Raw genomic sequence first — 8504 nt, 5'->3', positions numbered from 1 at the left:
CTGCTGTACCAATAACATTTTTGAAAGCTTGTCAAAGTATTTTCTTAGCTTTTAATTAGCTTCTGCAAGAGGTCATGGCTTACAGCTTGGAACAGAGAGCTGGGAGTAAAGACATCCAGGGTCTATTCCTAGCTGGGGAAGTGACAGGACAGGTGGCTCTGGGCCACTGGCTGCAGCCCCTCCGCCCAACTTCCATAACTGTAAAATGAGGAAAATAATACTTGCTGCTCAGGGATGATGCGAGACCTAATTAGATGTTTGCAAGGAGCCCACTGCCCCTCCGATGAATTGTGCAAGAGAAATGAATACTATTATCATATGGGTAATGAGCTCTTACAAGACAGGGACTCCTTTGTTCAGAGAGACCGGCTTTTTCAGCAGCAGCCAGGTTCCAGCAGAAGTTTATTAGAGAGAAGTGAGTGTTGCTCATCTCTGTGTAACTGAGAATATATTGCTTTATATTAGGAGGATTTATCTGCAATGTATTGCATTCCTCGGAGTCTTTACCTTTAGGGAAAGCCTTAGGAATAACTCCTTAATGCCTAGTTTTGTTATGAAAATGAACTTTAGCTATCTTATTAATTGTTTATCTTAAGGCTCCACAATCACTTTGATTATAAGCCTAGTGTTATTCAAAAGACTGCAGATTCTCAAGTGAGTAGATGAATATTGAAAAGATATGAGGGACTTTCTGCTTTTCTGATTCTGTTCTGCTCATGTGCCCATTTCTCATATGAAGAAGAACAAGAGTGTAATTGTATTGCAACCTATTATTGTGATACAGAAGAAGCAATTACTATATGTATACAAAAAGATCATTAAATATTTCCACCGGTAACCATGAATCACGGCAGAAATGTATTGCTATCATACTGTATTTTCATTACATTCCCCACAAGAAACTTAGTTAACAATTAATTCCAGCAACAGCATAAGGAAATTGAAGCAGAAGATAATTTTTCAGCCATCCTTACAAGTAGACTGAAATGAAAAATGGGGTGACAAAAAGTAACTGAAACTTGGTAAGTTGTTAGCTAGTATAATAATACAAGCAGACTTGAGTGACTATAGGGTTTGCAGCCACAAGAGTGAAAGGTGGAGCTGTGTCGGTGCAGCAATGACTCCCTGCAGACTGAAGAGGTGAAGCAATCAGCCCAACCCTCTGTTTTTCACTGCTGAGAAAAAAAAATACACACTGACATCCCTTCTCCCACCCGCACATCGCCACCTGCACCGGCAGTTCAAGGCGAAAGCTCCAACAGCTCCAGCACCTCGGGTTAGAGCCCCATGTGCTCACAGTCCAGGCCAGGAGACAGCTGCCCTTGAAACATTTGTGCGTGGTGGTAAATGGTTCAGAGTCGCTCACTGCTCTGTTTCTCTCACTTAAAGTGTATTTTCCTTTTTTTGGTGCCTTCGCCAATGATGGTAGGAAATACCGATGGGTTTTCTGTTGCTATGTCATGTTTCCATGTATAAACTAACAAGAGGCTACATGCAGCATCCCTACAGTATCACAGCCATAAGTGTAAGTAGCACAAGCAGTGCTAACGTATGACATTTATGAATTATGTATGAACTTTATATTGCCACAGTGCCACGGTATCCACCAGACCAGCAATATTAGTCTTGCACCTTTCCTGCACCACCTTGCATCACCACACTGCCCTGTCTCTCCCACTCCCTCCCGGCTGGCGGTTGCTGCCCACACAGCTCCACCGCTGTGGCCGTGGAGAGGAAGAGGGCTGGAAAGCAGCCGCACTCTGTCTCACCTCCTTTCCCCAAGAGGCAGGGCGCCTCTGTGTCCCCAGAGAAGTGCTAGTTCAGAGCAGAGCATCTGTGGGGTCAGAGGCTGCGCCAGATGGGAGTGGGAGGGAGTCCCCAACTCCAAGGTGAGTAGTGGAGGCAGAGGCTTTCCAAAGAGGAGAGAGCAGTGCCAGAGGAGAAACTCCTGAGCCTCAGGAGGGAAGGAGGATCACGAGCAGACCCATAACAACGTCTTGTGCTGCAGCATCCAAAAGGCAGCGAAGTCTCCCAGGCGCAGGTCCCAGCCAGCCGGTGAGGTCTGCTGCGGCTCAGGGGAGAGGCACAGAGAAGGAGAGGCACTCAGGACGTTTAGAAGAGAAGCTGTTGTGGTTATCAGTGGACATTTTTAATTCTCGCACCCTGTGACAATGCCCAATTAACAGGTAGGGTGCAAGACGTACGTCTCTGCCACTGTTATAGCGCAGAATGGGAAAATGCTAAATTCTTTCTCCTCTGAAATGTTAAGAGAAGCAGAACAGCTTTGTAATTGCTCACAGCCAGATTACTTAACAAGGAACTCCAGGCAGTTATGAAATAGGTATAGCACAGTGTTCTGGCGCTCCTGAGGTTCCACATGCATTAATCAAAGATAAGTCAGAACAACGATAGCACCAGAGCCATCAAGTTAGCTTCGCTTGCAATTGAAGACAGACATGGCAACAAAGTGCTTCCCTTTCCACTGTTAATTTCCAGCTGTTTTGCAGTTTGTCATAACTATAAAGCTTATGGCCATTCTCTGCTCTTCCAAGCTATGTAATCACTCCAGCAAAAAGATTAACAGGAGGCCAGTTTTGAATTAGCATTTTAGCAGAGTTCAGCTGTGACCTTCCTTATTTTTTGTGTGTATATAACTAAATTCAGCACCTGCAGTGTGACTGCAGTCCTCTAGCCACGTAATACGCGCATCAGATAGAGGGAAAGCTTGCTTGGATTGCTTCTTTAGTCGTCTTCTGGAAGGAATCGCCAACTGGAAGGAGAGATAAGTCAGCTTGATGCCACTGTGATGGTAAAAGCTGCCACTTCAATGTGGATAACACTTATCATTGGCAAGTCAATAGAACATCTTTCTTGGTGAGTTTTATAACTTGGAGGTGAAAAGTTGTGGATCCAGCTCCTATTTTCCTATCTTCATCCACTGGAAAGTGTTCTGATTCCACCAAAATTAAGATAGCAATATTTAGTATAGCAGAGAATACAGCACAACTGTCTAGTACGTCCAATACTTAAATTTCAGGTAAACTTGTTTAAAGTTAGATCAATGTGATGGGATCTACTCCAGATTAACATAGGCATACGCGTAGAACTGGAGCTTAAGCTGAAGGCCTCAGGGTCCTTCTTTCTGGATCTCTATAGCTGTTCTACGCCTCTACAGCTACTCTCAATCTGGTAGATATGATGAAAGTAGCCTACGTAGCCAAAAAAGGTGTTTCCCCTTTGCCAGCAGTTACTGCCAACAATTAAGCAGGCAAATATTGGGTAATCCCTATGACTCTGCTGATGTTCTGGCATATCTCTGCTTGGAAAACAGACAAGTCAGCATCTGAGCAGAATGATTTCTGCTGTAACAAAAACCCCAAATTATTTGCAAAGCACTTCTTGTAACAGATGTTGTAAAGAAAAGGTTAGTAGGTCAACAGATGAAAATGTGAGAGCATTTCTTTTACAGCATTTTCCAACCTCCTACTCGGTCTATTTTTGAAACTAAATGGCATTCATCCCTGGGGAACTTTCTTACTACATTCTAGATCTTAGGAACTACATATTTTCTATTACTGATCATTTTTGCCTTTCCTTGAATTTCCACCCTCTGTTCTTGCATTAGTCATGTCCTCCTACAATGTTTACCTGGTGATTTTTTTATTAAGTATTTTTGGGACAGTCTGGGACACCCACTGTCTATTCTTCTAATCTGATGCAACTGCTTGTGGTGTTCAGAGAAGATGGGCAACACGCTGAGCGCAGAAGACAGCCATCCTAGATCAAATCAAAGGTCTAGCCAGCCCAGTATCTGACAATGGCCAATGGGTTAAGAACAGCACAAGCTTGCATGGCTTGCCCTCCAGAATATTTTCCCAGCTTCTAGTGACTTCTGGTTTAGGAACTTTATGAGCAGAAATGTTGTCTTCATATTTAGTATAGTTATTTTATATATACATTTCTTCTAGTTATTTGTTTTATCCCTTTCTCAGTCCTTGTAAACAACATAATGTACGTTGCAGATTTCAGATTCTGTGGTAGAAAACTAAAACAAGTAATTTTTTTACTGCTATGTAAGTGGAGTCTCATCATCTGTGGTTATTTCACACCTAATGAAAAGAACAAGACTATGCTGAATTATATTCAGATTTCAAAAAAACATTTAGGTTCTTCAGGTTTGGATATTGGTGATTCAGTAGACAGCTTTCCCTGACTCATTAAAAACATTGCCTCAGCATGTGGATATTGCTGGAGGTATCAGTCTTAATATTGAATAAAAACACAAAGTTCTCAGCACTTTGAGACTTTAAAAAAGAACTAATACAGCTTGAGTATTGCTAGTTCTGCTTTCCTCAACCTGCATGGCTGAAATGATCTTATTGATGGTCACTTAAATGCTCCTTTTTTGGTCCTCAGCTGCCACATACACTTGCTCTACTTGACGATTGCCCTGTTCCATCCAAGAGGAAGCCGTACATGAGGAAGCTGTACAGAGCTGTACTTGGAGCCAAATTACTACGTTCATTAAGACCTCACCCCGCACTCAATTTTATGACTTTGGCGCTGGCTCTAATTACTGAATGGATTGAACAAGCTAAGCACTCTAGCAACCTATTATTAAGATTACCTGAAAACACAGCTGAGTCTAGCTATTAGAGGTGTGACCAACTTTGTTTTGGAAAAAAAAAATCTAAATGAGAGCAACTCCTCCCCTTCCATCCAGTCTCACCTGACCTCTGCTGATCCGTCACACCCTTAAAATTTTTAGACGAGTAAGAGGAAACTACAGAGGAAACCATGAGTTATATGTGATGCCGTACCAGGTTAATGGGACAAAAGGAGGGTGTCCTTGTTCCTTTACTAGTGTGCTCTGCACAGCAACTCCTCTCTTCCATCACTACGCTGGCCATGCTTGCTAGTTAGCCTCGGAGTCAGTTCTGTTAAAACAAAACACGCCTGTATGAGCCCATCCTCTCGAGTACATGCTGCTAGTAAGTGGTTGATAGAGGAGCTTCTGCAGAGTCGGCGGGAAATGAGTTTGCTTAGCCAGGACTTGCACTGTCATTGACCGTGAGCACTCTCACTGCAGTGGTGCCAGCACGCCAGCCCAGCAAAGACCAATAAAACCCTCCTGCTGTCATAAGCTTTTGATTCTTGCAAAAACAGGTCATCTAGGAATACAGACTGCCAGAAGCACACACGGACAAATAAACAACTTTTGGATGTTTGTGGCAGAATGGGGAAATATCCTAAAATCCAGGACCAGTAATTCAGCGGGAGAAATAACCCTTCAACCCCAGGATCCCAATTGCCACATTGCAGTCAATGTGAATACGGCCAACGACTTCAATGTGTACAGGATCGAACCCCTGGGACTTACTTCTGCAAGGCATCGAGCACTCCCGTACGGTGCTGAGAGCGCTGGCTTTCTGTAGAAGCTCAGGAGTGTTGAAGAGTCTGAAATTAAAAAAAAACCTGCTAGTGCAGATACTTCCTGAAAATGAAAGACTTGCAAAGACATGGATGCAACACGAGTTAATTACTTCTCACCTGCTTTCAACAGAAACATAAATTACTAGTTTGACTGATTACAAGATTGCAAGAGCACAGTTAAAGGTGAGATAGCACCTCTATTCAGAATCTCTTTGGAATAATAAAAGATAAAGATAACAAGGTAAATACAAATCTATAATTTTTTTCAATTAAACAAAACAAACTAGATCCTTTTTGTTGATATAATTTTAATATGGAGTCTATTATTTAAACACCTAAACATTTAAAATTGAACCGATGACCTGCATTAAGGCCTAAATTCACCACATTCTATTAATTTAAAGTAAATACAAATTATGGTCAAGCAGTCCACGTTTGCTGCTGAAGGTGAAAAGGAAAACCATTTTGCTGGGACCACCAGCAGAGAAACACATGGAACTAGAGCTTGCTGTAGCCATGACCAGTTTTTGGAAACAGCAGCCTTGCCTACAAGCACGGTGTATTCAGTCTACTCCAATTTATTACTAACTAAATTAAACTAACTAGTAACTAAGTAGTTTATTTAAAGTCGGAAATCCCTCTTGTGCTGGTAGTTTAAGGAGCAAAGATTGCTTTCTCAGCTTCAGACAGCTGAGGGGCTGCCACCATAGGTCCCAGAGCATAAATAAGCCCAGCCTGATTCAAGGTAAGAGTGCAAAGAAGTGTTACATCTCTGCCTTGCTCTCTCCAGTGCCCCTTTAGGAGCCTGATCATGACAGCTGATTCTGCACACCGCCGTCGGAGCCTGCAGAGGCTATTGGAGAGACCTTCACACAGCCGTGACGTGGACAATCTACCGCTGAACTAGAGGGAGCCATGGATTTGACAGATGTTCGTGCAACGCTCTGCTTGAATCAATACAGCCTACTGGTCCGGAGTCAACTTTCCACATAGTAAATAAACTGAGGTCAGTGCATCCCCAGCCTGGTTAATCCACAATCCAGACAAGCCATGCGTAGATAACAGAGAATTGATTTCCACATTGAAATGATAGACAAATGACTACAAACTGTCCATTCAATTTATGATCTACAAGGAAAAATACATGTTTTAATTATTATCAGTGATAAACAATATTTTTAAAAAAAAAAACAAACAAACAAACCAAAAAGATCCGAAACAAAAGATAATGAAGTGGCTTATTTAAGGCATGGCTTCTTGTTTGCTGATTTGAAAAGCAAAGCAGTGCTACTAAGACAGATAAAGAAGCCTGAGCTGTCTCTCGGAACAGCATATCCAGCATAACTTGACACAGATTAAGGGGTGAGCAGAGAAAAGTGAATTTAAACCAGCTTTGGATCCTCCCCCATCAGTCTTCTCAGGAGACAAAATAATGTCTGGTGGCATTATCAGATGGACTAAATGAGGAAAGGAGATAGGAAATCAGTTTGAAACAGCTATGGCTCAGGCAGTTTGGGGGGAAAAAAAGAAAAAATTGTGGTTAGCAGCAGAAGAGGTCATTAGCAACACTGATACAGTAGTTATTCCAGTCATAGATATTAAGGTTTGCTGTATTTTCTCTTGTTCTTTAGTTATGTGTTGATACCTACTCCATGGGACTGTGGGCCTAGGACGGAGAGATGTTTTATGTGCATTAGTTTGGAATAAAGAACCAAATTTTGGGTTTTGTCCTCTTGAGCAGTTGAGTCAGTGGATCTGTTCCTAATAGCTGTCCAGAGAAGGATAAAGCTTTGTTTGCCTTCTTGATGTACTACGCAATAAACTGTAAAGGAACTGCAAGAGACGAGTCAAATAGGATTTTAGCATTGGGAACAAATCTTTGTAAAAGATCTGAACTAAAAATTTCATACGTCAGTACAAATTCAATTTTTCCCAAAAGGTAGGGTTGATCAACTATGCAGCTGTGGGTTGGCGCACAACAGACTCCTAGAACATTCATTCAGTTCAGTATCACTCTGGGCAGTAAAAAAGCCCTTGCAGCAGTTTTGCTAAACATCATTACCTCAAGCCTAGGTCCAAATTATTTTACTAATGCTTGGTTTAAGCAGAAGATCTTCTCATCAAGCCATTCCTCTAGGGCAAAAGGCCAACCGTGCTTCCACTGGTCATAAATATTCTGTTCCCCTCGCACTTCTGCCAGTCTGCTGAAGAGTGGCCTTTCAGAAAGACTGAGTAAAGTTGTTTGATGGACACTGTTACATAAAATTATGGTTTTAATTGTTTTTCAGCTGATTTGTATCTGTTCCTGAAGAACGGTTTATTGCAAAAGTAATGACACGCTCCACTGCTTGGGAAGAGTTAAAGACAAGCTACTATGCAAGTGCGCTCCTCACGAGGAGTGTGTTTGCTGAACCACCTTCTCCCAGTCCTCGTTCTCTCTATTCCCCTGGGAAAGATATTGATGGACATACTTCATCTTCAACATGAAACAGCAGCAGGCTTTATTTCTACAGAGAATCCAGATATGTCATGCAGACAGGAACATTAAAGACATGCCAATAATTCTCACAGTATTTATTATAGTTATCTCAAACATCAGTTGAATTAATAGTTATCTGTAAAACGTACAGTTAGTCTAGACTAAAGAACTCATACCAGATAAAGTAAGTCTTTAAAAAAATTGTAAATTTCCTTTTTCATTCAACAGAATTTTTCATGAATGAATCTTTTGGAACAAACCCAGGTTTTTGCTTTTCCCATTGAGATTCATTGGTAAAGGGTTTTTCCTAATACAAAGCAAAATGTTAATGACCTCCCTCAGCAAATTAGGTTGTGGACTTTAAACATGTGCTTAAAAATTTCAAATGCGTATTTAACTTTTACTTGTGGGGAAAGTCATTGGGCAGTTAGGCATTTCTGACTGGCTGCCAATCCAAGTACCAGATATTCATGACAAAATTTCTCTTGTGAACGGACAAGACTTGGCTTTAGCAGATCCAGGTAGATGAGTAGAAGCATAAAAGGACACATTCCTTCCCCAACCTCATGAAAGCTTCTCTGCTACTTAAATG

The 8504-nt window shown here is 41.6% G+C and overlaps 1 long non-coding RNA gene across 1 annotated transcript; it reads left to right on the top strand.

The window, feature by feature from the left end:
* The first annotated feature begins 5237 nt into the window (after positions 1-5237).
* On the top strand, positions 5238-8033 carry LOC143157542 (uncharacterized). Its single transcript, XR_012994819.1, has 3 exons — positions 5238-5616; positions 6224-6439; positions 7722-8033. It is a non-coding gene; the product is annotated as an uncharacterized LOC143157542 (long non-coding RNA).
* The last annotated feature ends 471 nt before the right edge of the window (positions 8034-8504 follow it).

The sequence above is a fragment of the Aptenodytes patagonicus genome, chromosome 2 (genome assembly GCF_965638725.1).
Source record: "Aptenodytes patagonicus chromosome 2, bAptPat1.pri.cur, whole genome shotgun sequence".
Taxonomy (NCBI): Eukaryota; Metazoa; Chordata; class Aves; order Sphenisciformes; family Spheniscidae; genus Aptenodytes; species Aptenodytes patagonicus.
Note: the sequence above shows the minus strand (reverse complement) of the source record. Positions and strands in the feature narration are given on the sequence as shown.